This window comes from Microtus pennsylvanicus, chromosome 7, assembly GCF_037038515.1.
Source record: "Microtus pennsylvanicus isolate mMicPen1 chromosome 7, mMicPen1.hap1, whole genome shotgun sequence".
Lineage (NCBI taxonomy): Eukaryota > Metazoa > Chordata > Mammalia > Rodentia > Cricetidae > Microtus > Microtus pennsylvanicus.
Window position 1 is genome coordinate 63,799,511 of NC_134585.1, and position 8,301 is coordinate 63,807,811.

General features: G+C 36.9%; 1 non-coding gene across 1 annotated transcript; it reads right to left on the reverse strand.

Moving 5' to 3' along the window:
• Positions 1-7,891: 7,891 nt before the first annotated feature.
• Positions 7,892-8,035, reverse strand: LOC142855167 (small nucleolar RNA SNORA62/SNORA6 family). The gene has a single exon (XR_012911432.1). It is a non-coding gene; the product is annotated as a small nucleolar RNA SNORA62/SNORA6 family (small nucleolar RNA).
• Positions 8,036-8,301: the final 266 nt, after the last annotated feature.

Below are 8,301 nucleotides of genomic sequence, written 5' to 3' on the forward strand. Positions count from 1 at the left end.
TAATCTCATCAAAAGTCCACTGTATGAGCCCTTTCTCAAACCTGTTGGCATTTTCTCAAATGCAGAGTTTCTTCTTATTATTATATACTTTAATTCTAGTCAGTGTTCCATCTTTGAACCTATTACCTTGTAAGAGGTGTGTTGTGAGGAAATTCCTTCATGCATATCAAGAGTGGCTAGTGGGAAGGACCTGGACTTGAGAATAAAAATAATGGTTTTGTTTCCCTGTCTTTGTGAACTTTACTTGTTCATGACATCTCATAATACATTTTTTTATATTTCCTATAAGAGGTCTTACATTAAACAAATATGAAAAATGAATAAGCATAATAAAAGTAAAAATTTTAAATCAGAGGACTTCTTAAAAATTTAATAAACTGTGCATTGGGAATCTCCATGTAGGAATACAGTTAACATTATTTCGTGAAATGATTTTTGCTTAAACTCTTTTTAAAACACAACTTTATGGAATTATTTTTTTCTCAGAATACAATTTGGATCGAAAACCTCACATAATCAATGATGTGTTATGAAGCTTGTGGAAATTATCTGTATGCAACGCACTCTGGATCTTTTCTGGTTTTCTTAAGTTAATTTTTGATGTTATTACTTAGATAAAAATCCTTTAATTGTGAAAAAAAGGAAGAAAATAACATGTTTATTGTCTCTTTGTTATATGTGTGTGCCTTAATGCATAGCCTGGACACACCTGGGAAGTTTCTCAGGAGATGGGGGCTGAGTAACACAATGAGGCCGAAATTATTATTTGAGTAGTGTAGTATATCCTTTTGCAAGTTGATGCTGCCTCACCCTTTGGTTTCTGGAAATCCCTATTGCTCATCTCTGACTCCCTTCCTGTGTCCAGCTGATTTCTCTACATACCTGTGTAGATACCATGAGATTAAAATGCCAAGCTTTTCCAGAGAATTTTCAAGTAGCAGTGCCCACTGGCACTGAAATAATTGCCCTACTGGGAGTGCAACAAAGCCTTGCAATATAGAACATACCCTTCTGAAATCTAGTGAGAGTGTCAGAAGTATTGTTGTTGACCAAATACAGAAAAAAAATCATGTTATCTGGTAAATAGAAAACAATTATAATAACTTAAAGAGAAGTATTCAAAATGAAGTATTTGGAGTCCATAATTTTCTTAACTCACACACACACACACACACACACACACACACACTATCCAAAATTAACTTTAAAGAAAATCAAACAATCCTAGATTTGGTGAGATTTACAGCTCAAATTCTTGAAATCTGAAACCTCAGTCCATGACAGTCAACATTCTGTGTTATATTTTGGTAAGAACTAGAGATTTCTTTAGAAACTGTACTAGGTGTTTGCTGTAGATACTCTATCCATCTCATCTGAGTTCAGCATTTCATAGGTAAACAAGTCAGCAGTTTATACCTTGTCATCCCGTCTTGCTAATTCAGACCATCACAGATAGAACTTTATAAGGCTTTTGAAAAAAGTTTTCAGCCATTTTGTAAGACTAGAAAGATGCAATAGTGATTTTACTTGTATAAATTAAATCATTTTGTTACTAATAGTATTGGTTCTAAAACCATATGGATGCCCTGATATACCAAACCCCTATCTGCAGAGCCTTATGCATTAGTATCCAGTGTTTGAAAAGCCATTCAGGAAGCTGTGTATCTCTAGTTAGTTTAAGGTGATATTGCCATCAAATTTCTGTGAGACAGGAGACAGTACCTATGAAAAATACATGGTATTTGTTCAAAGTTAATTATTCCAATCATTTCTGAGAAGTTCTGCATATTTATAGACCAGCACTAAGAAGAAATGCAACTTCCCAAGGCTGGGATGGAAGGTATGCCTGCATTTCAGCCTACATTCAGGCACAGCCACTCATCTTAATTTCCTCCTTCAGAATGCTTACCGAGCTGTTATATTTAGACAAGGCAGTTATAACTGCTCCCCTGTGGTAGATTATATAATTCATAGGAGATACATTCCATACCACTCATTTCCTCTACATATACCTGTTTTTTACCAACATTTCTGTAACTATATAACTATTTAAAGATATTTTTCTCTATAAATATATTTTAATTTTTTAATTGACAGACAATTTTCTGTCATTAAACTATTAAGTTATGGTGATGTCTATTCAGACATTAACTATCTGTGATTTGTCACTAGCCTAACAAAATCTGTAAAAAATTTAAATGCCTAGCTGTTATTGTTCTCTTAATACCAATTGTTGGGTTTTAAAATAATTACTCATTCTATATTTATTGCATGAATGCCTCAGGGCAAAAGCAAGTTTCTTCCAAAAATATCCTACTCTCTTAATGAAGGTGGTATTTTCTTGAGGCCCCTTTTGTGTAGTCTTTCCAAAAATACATCCTATTACTTTTACATAGATAGGTATTAGAACATGTCAGAATAAAGTAGAAAAAAAGACAGCAATGAATATACCGTGGTGCACAGCAGTGGCACTAATTGTAGACTGTATTCCAAGATTATTACTTACAATGCAATGCACATACAGCAAAACACAGAAGTAGACTTCACTTTAGAATAATGAATTTGTTCTTGAGTTCTCGGTAGTCCTCTTTGTCCGCTTTGTTCAGCGAGTCTGGTTTTATCCCATGCTTTTTCAGACCCACGCCAGCTGGGCCTTGGTGAGTTCCCGATAGAACATCCCATTGTCTCAGTGTTTGGGTGCACCCCTCGCGGTCCTGAATTCCTTGTTCTTGCTCTCTCTTTTTCTGCTCCTGATTTGGACCTTGAGATTTCTGTCCGGTGCTCCAATGTGGGTCTCTGTCTTTGTCTCTTTTCATCGCCTGATGAAGGTTAATAATCAGGAGGATGCCTATATGTTTTTCTTTGGGTTCTCCTTCTTATTTGGCTTCTCTAGGATCACTAATTATAGGCTCAATCTGAGAACTCAAGAACAATGGCAATGGGTTTGTGATCCTACTGCACGTACTGGCTTTGTGGGAGCCTAGGCAGTTTGGATGCTCACCTTACTAGACCTGGATGGAGGTGGGTGGTTCTTAGACTTCCCACAAGCAGGGAACCCTGATTGCTCTTTGGGTTGACAAGAGAGGGGGAATTGATTAGGGAAGGGGGAGGGAAATGGGAGGTGGTGGAGGGGAAGAGACAGAAATCTTTAATAAATAAATAAAAGAATAATGAACTTGGACTTTATTTTGAAAGTAATATGCTTTTTAACTTTCTAATTTTCTGATGCTTAATAAAAATTCACTGACAATTGAAGTGAATAAGAGGACAAATACAAACAGACAAACATTTTTCAAGACACTGCTGCTGTGAAACAGAAGAGTGAAACTGGAGCTCTCATGTATTCACAGAACTAGAAGAAAATGTGGAGATCAAAGTTGTCTGTTCTTAAGAAATAAACACAAAGAAATGTTCTGTGAGAACCAAATGATGGAAATATTGGATATTTTAGAACACATTAGGTTCTGCTAAACAGATAACAGACAATTGGATGATGGATTGGCAAAGTCTGCAATTCAACAGTGAGGGGAAAACCATGAACACACAAGAAACTGAAGGAGATATGATGAAAAGATTTAGGGCAATGTAACAGAGGTCCTAGAAAGATGGGGACAGAAGGGAGGGAGTAATTAATATGGGTGCCTCTACTGGCCAACTAGATCAAGTCCATGTGACTCAGACTCCCATGAATCCCACGAGGTGTGAGAATTGAGCTCTTTGGTGCTAATAGTAACCATGCTTTTAAACACACAAAGAGAATTGAAAACTAAGAGCAGAGTAAAGGCACACTGCTTCCAAAGGAACATCCCTGAGAATGACAACTGGCTCAACAGGCATTTTCCATAAGCTAAGGACAGCAAAACACAGGGGCTAAGGACAGCAAAACACAGGGGAGAAGACAGCAAGCAACTGCCAATCAGAGTTTATACTTGTCAAAGTTATCCCTTAGTTAAAGTGGCTGAATAGAATCATTTTTAAAAAGAGATGAGATAAGTTATTTTCACCAGACATGCACTTCAAAACACAGAGGTGCAGTTTTAACAGTGAGAACATAATCGCTGATGGATTCTGAGGTACAGAAATGAAAGAGCCTCAGAGAAGGTCAATAACAGAAAACTCATTTGAGATTTTAGTATATTAATCAGGATGTTCTCTGGAGTCTGAAAGAAATGCAATTGTTTGAACAGAAATAAATTAATGTAAATAATTATTCACTAGGAAAAGAAAGGTGTGAATAAAGAAGGTAAAAGAGGGCCTGAATTTCACATGTGCATCCAACAAAGAAATCCAAACACGAGACATTTCCAGGCTGAGGAAGAAAGGAAAATAGAGACCGAAGTCTCAAAAGACATCTTCACACACTTCCTAAAGCTGGAAAACAAGGCTACCCGGGCACATATTGCCTCCAAGATGTAAGAAAATATTTGAGAAGGAAAAGTTCAGAACTGATGTGTCTAACCCCTGTTGGAAAGTGTGTATCGACTGCAGCTGGTTGTGAAAAAGCTACTAAGAAGGGAGGAAAGAGCTCCTCCAGGACTTCCAAACAAGCACAGCTGAGACTCTGAGAAAAGCCATCTGGAAGAGAGCAGGACCGAAGGTGGTGAGAGCTGGTCTGCCATGTGACTGAGGCAGCATGCACCAAAGAAACAGGGATGTCCACACACCAAGAAAGAAAGCCTATCCTGTCTGTGTTTCTCAGCTATTTTCCCTACAGCAACCTGCCTTGTCAAGTCTTACACTATTCCAGGCCACAAGAAGCAATGTTCAGAGAGCAGCAGGATCCAGGGTGGCAGAGCAGGTGATGAGGGATGAGATCTATAAAATGATAAGCAGATAAAGTCTATACCTGCGACCAGAAATCTGCATTATTTACTTGTTTTCGAGTAACTAATGATAGGCATAACTGCAACATATGTTTAAAATAATGTAAAAGTTAGGAGTGAAGTAATGAATGATGGTTATAAAGATTTTATTTCACCTACAAAATGGAAAATATTGTACAACATACCACACCAAAGATATTTATTATTGTCTCCGAGAAACCATTAGAAGGGTTATAAAAGACTAAGAATGACTAAGAAACTCTATGGGGAGAGAAATAGTAAAATAAGCTTGGTCCAACAAAAAGAAAAAAGGGACTATAAAACAAAGAACAAAAATAATGTGATTATAAACTGCCTAGTTACAAGGAAATATTTTAATACTGGAAGCTCATAAAAGCTGATTAAAATTGAAGTAGAAACATTACTAAACTGACCACTAATGACTGACTCATCATTATATCAAAATAGTTATGCACCTTTCGACCATCATCAGAGAAGCTTCTTTTGTGGTAGACAATGGTTAAGAAAGAGGTCCAGTACTGGCCAAGATTCAGAGAAAAAGAGACTGCAGAATGATCAACCTTAAATGGGGATATCCAATGTATCCCTTCCTCCCAAGGCTCAGAGATGGCTGTGGAAGAGGGGGCAGAGAGAGCATAGGACCCAGAGGCAGAGAATGACAAAGCAAACAGTGTCTTCTGCACACAGTGGGAAAACTGCACATATGAACTCTCTGAGTAGTGCAAGCTCAAGACAAGCCAGATCTTTAGGTGGGGAGCTATTGGCCTTGTCAGCTTCTAAGAGTGCATGCTCTGATAAGTCAACCACACTCCAGTAGAAGGTAACAAACCCAAAAATATTTGGCCTCACAAATTGGTCCTAATGAGTTAAAAATAAAAGGATCACAAAGTTGGTTAAATAGGAAAGGGAGTGGATCTAGGAAGAATTGGGAGAAGAGGGTAAATGTGATCAAAACACCTATGAAATTCTCAAAGAAATAATAAAAATATATTTTAAAAGCTGAAAATAAAATAGTGCAAAAAGATGCAATGTAAAAACTCAATAAAGACTAAACCAGATGAGCTGTCTTCTCAGAAGATAGCTTGGACTTGAAAGCAAGATGTCGTGACTGAGAACGTAAGGAATTTTCCTGATTGATGAAATTATTATCTCAATAATCACATGATATTTAATAATTTGTATCGATCCAAAATAGTCTTCGTATATCTAGAATTAAAGAAAAATTTAAATATCCTCAATTACTAACCAGACATTTTATGCCATCTCTATCATCCCTGTTTCTTTGGTGCATGCTGCCTAAGTCACATGGCAGACCAGCTCTCACCACCTTCGGTCCTGCTCTCTTCCAGATGGCTTTTCTCAGAGTCTCAGCTGTGCTTGTTTGGAAGTCCTGGAGGAGCTCTTTCCTCCCTTCTTAGTAGCTTTTTCACAACCAGCTGCAGTCGATACACACTTTCCAACAGGGGTTAGACACATCAGTTCTGAACTTTTCCTTCTCAAATATTTTCTTACATCTTGGAGGCAATATGTGCCCGGGTAGCCTTGTTTTCCAGCTTTAGGAAGTGTGTGAAGATGTCTTTTGAGACTTCGGTCTCTATTTTCCTTTCTTCCTCAGCCTGGAAATGTCTCGTGTTTGGATTTCTTTGTTGGATGCACATGTGAAATTCAGGCCCTCTTTTACCTTCTTTATTCACACCTTTCTTTTCCTAGTGAATAATTATTTACATTAATTTATTTCTGTTCAAACAATTGCATTTCTTTCAGACTCCAGAGAACATCCTGATTAATATACTAAAATCTCAAATGAGTTTTCTGTTATTGACCTTCTCTGAGGCTCTTTCATTTCTGTACCTCAGAATCCATCAGCGATTATGTTCTCACTGTTAAAACTGCACCTCTGTGTTTTGAAGTGCATGTCTGGTGAAAATAACTTATCTCATCTCTTTTTAAAAATGATTCTATTCAGCCACTTTAACTAAGGGATAACTTTGACAAGTATAAACTCTGATTGGCAGTTGCTTGCTGTCTTCTCCCCTGTGTTTTGCTGTCCTTAGCCCCTGTGTTTTGCTGTCCTTAGCTTATGGAAAATGCCTGTTGAGCCAGTTGTCATTCTCAGGGATGTTCCTTTGGAAGCAGTGTGCCTTTACTCTGCTCTTAGTTTTCAATTCTCTTTGTGTGTTTAAAAGCATGGTTACTATTAGGCACCAAAGAATAAAGCAGGCCAAAAACTGGAAGGGATAAAGATTTAGAAACTATGACTAATCCAACATCCTAACACACATGCTTAAAGGACAATATAAACAAATGTAGGAAGCACTATGCCTGGGTGTATGTTGAACATTAACCTAATGGACTAATTGTGCCATAAATTCAAAGAATTTGCTGAATACATAAAATTTAAACTACTACTAAACAATAAATAAAATCCTCTAAAATTTTTAAAATATTGATAAAAAATAAAGCACTAAGAAAATTATAATGTGGGAGCCCATAGACTGATAAAATCACTGTTGCAAAAACACTATTTCCTACTAAATAGTGTGCAAACCAATACAACCTCAATTTCAACTAAAATCCAAGAGATGTTGTTTTTCTTTTCCTTCTTGGATAGAGAGTGGAAATGAAACTAACAGCCAGTGTATAGATGTGCAATATGTAAGATAACAAATACAGTATTTTAAATAGAACAAGATTGGGTGAGACCGTAGAGTCCTAGAGAAAAAAATGTACTATTGTGTTGTCATAATTAAAGCTGTCAGGTAAATGACTAAGGAGAAACACAGCTTGATAAGAAAAAATTTCAAAGAAAGCCCCAAATATGAATCTTTGGTCAGGATCTCATATTGACACCACTCTGAACAATAAGGGATAGCAAGGATCAATGTGAGGTCCTTACTGTAGTTACAGATTTGCATAAATCATATGTAGTTCACAAAAGCAAATGCACCTTATAGAGAGCGTCAACCTAAATATGACCTCTAGAAGACAACAGAAAAAAATCTTTGCTCTCTTAATATTGGCAAATATTTTTATTTTTTTATTTTTTCGCTTGTAGCAAAGGTTACTATCAAGCTCCGCTCACAGGACAGAGCAGGGGTTAGAGAAACCTTGCCGCTCACTTAGCACACTACCTACACTTGTGAGTTCATCAGCAGGTTGTGACCTCAATCCAAGCTCTAACAATGTGCCCTGGCAAATATTTTTAAAGTGAGGAACCAGAGCTGCTCATTATTTAAGGAGAAAAGTTGGATTTCATTGAAAAAAGAATCCATTGTTAAAATAAATAAAATTAAAAACTCCATTAACAGAGTAAAGAGTCCTGTCACATTGTAAGAAGCAACAATTTTATGAATGGAAGAGATAATTGCTGCAGTGGACTCACAGGGTAATACCTGAACAAAATGACAGCATCAGATTGACTAGCACCCTGCAAGAAACTCAGCTAAGAAACTTTCAG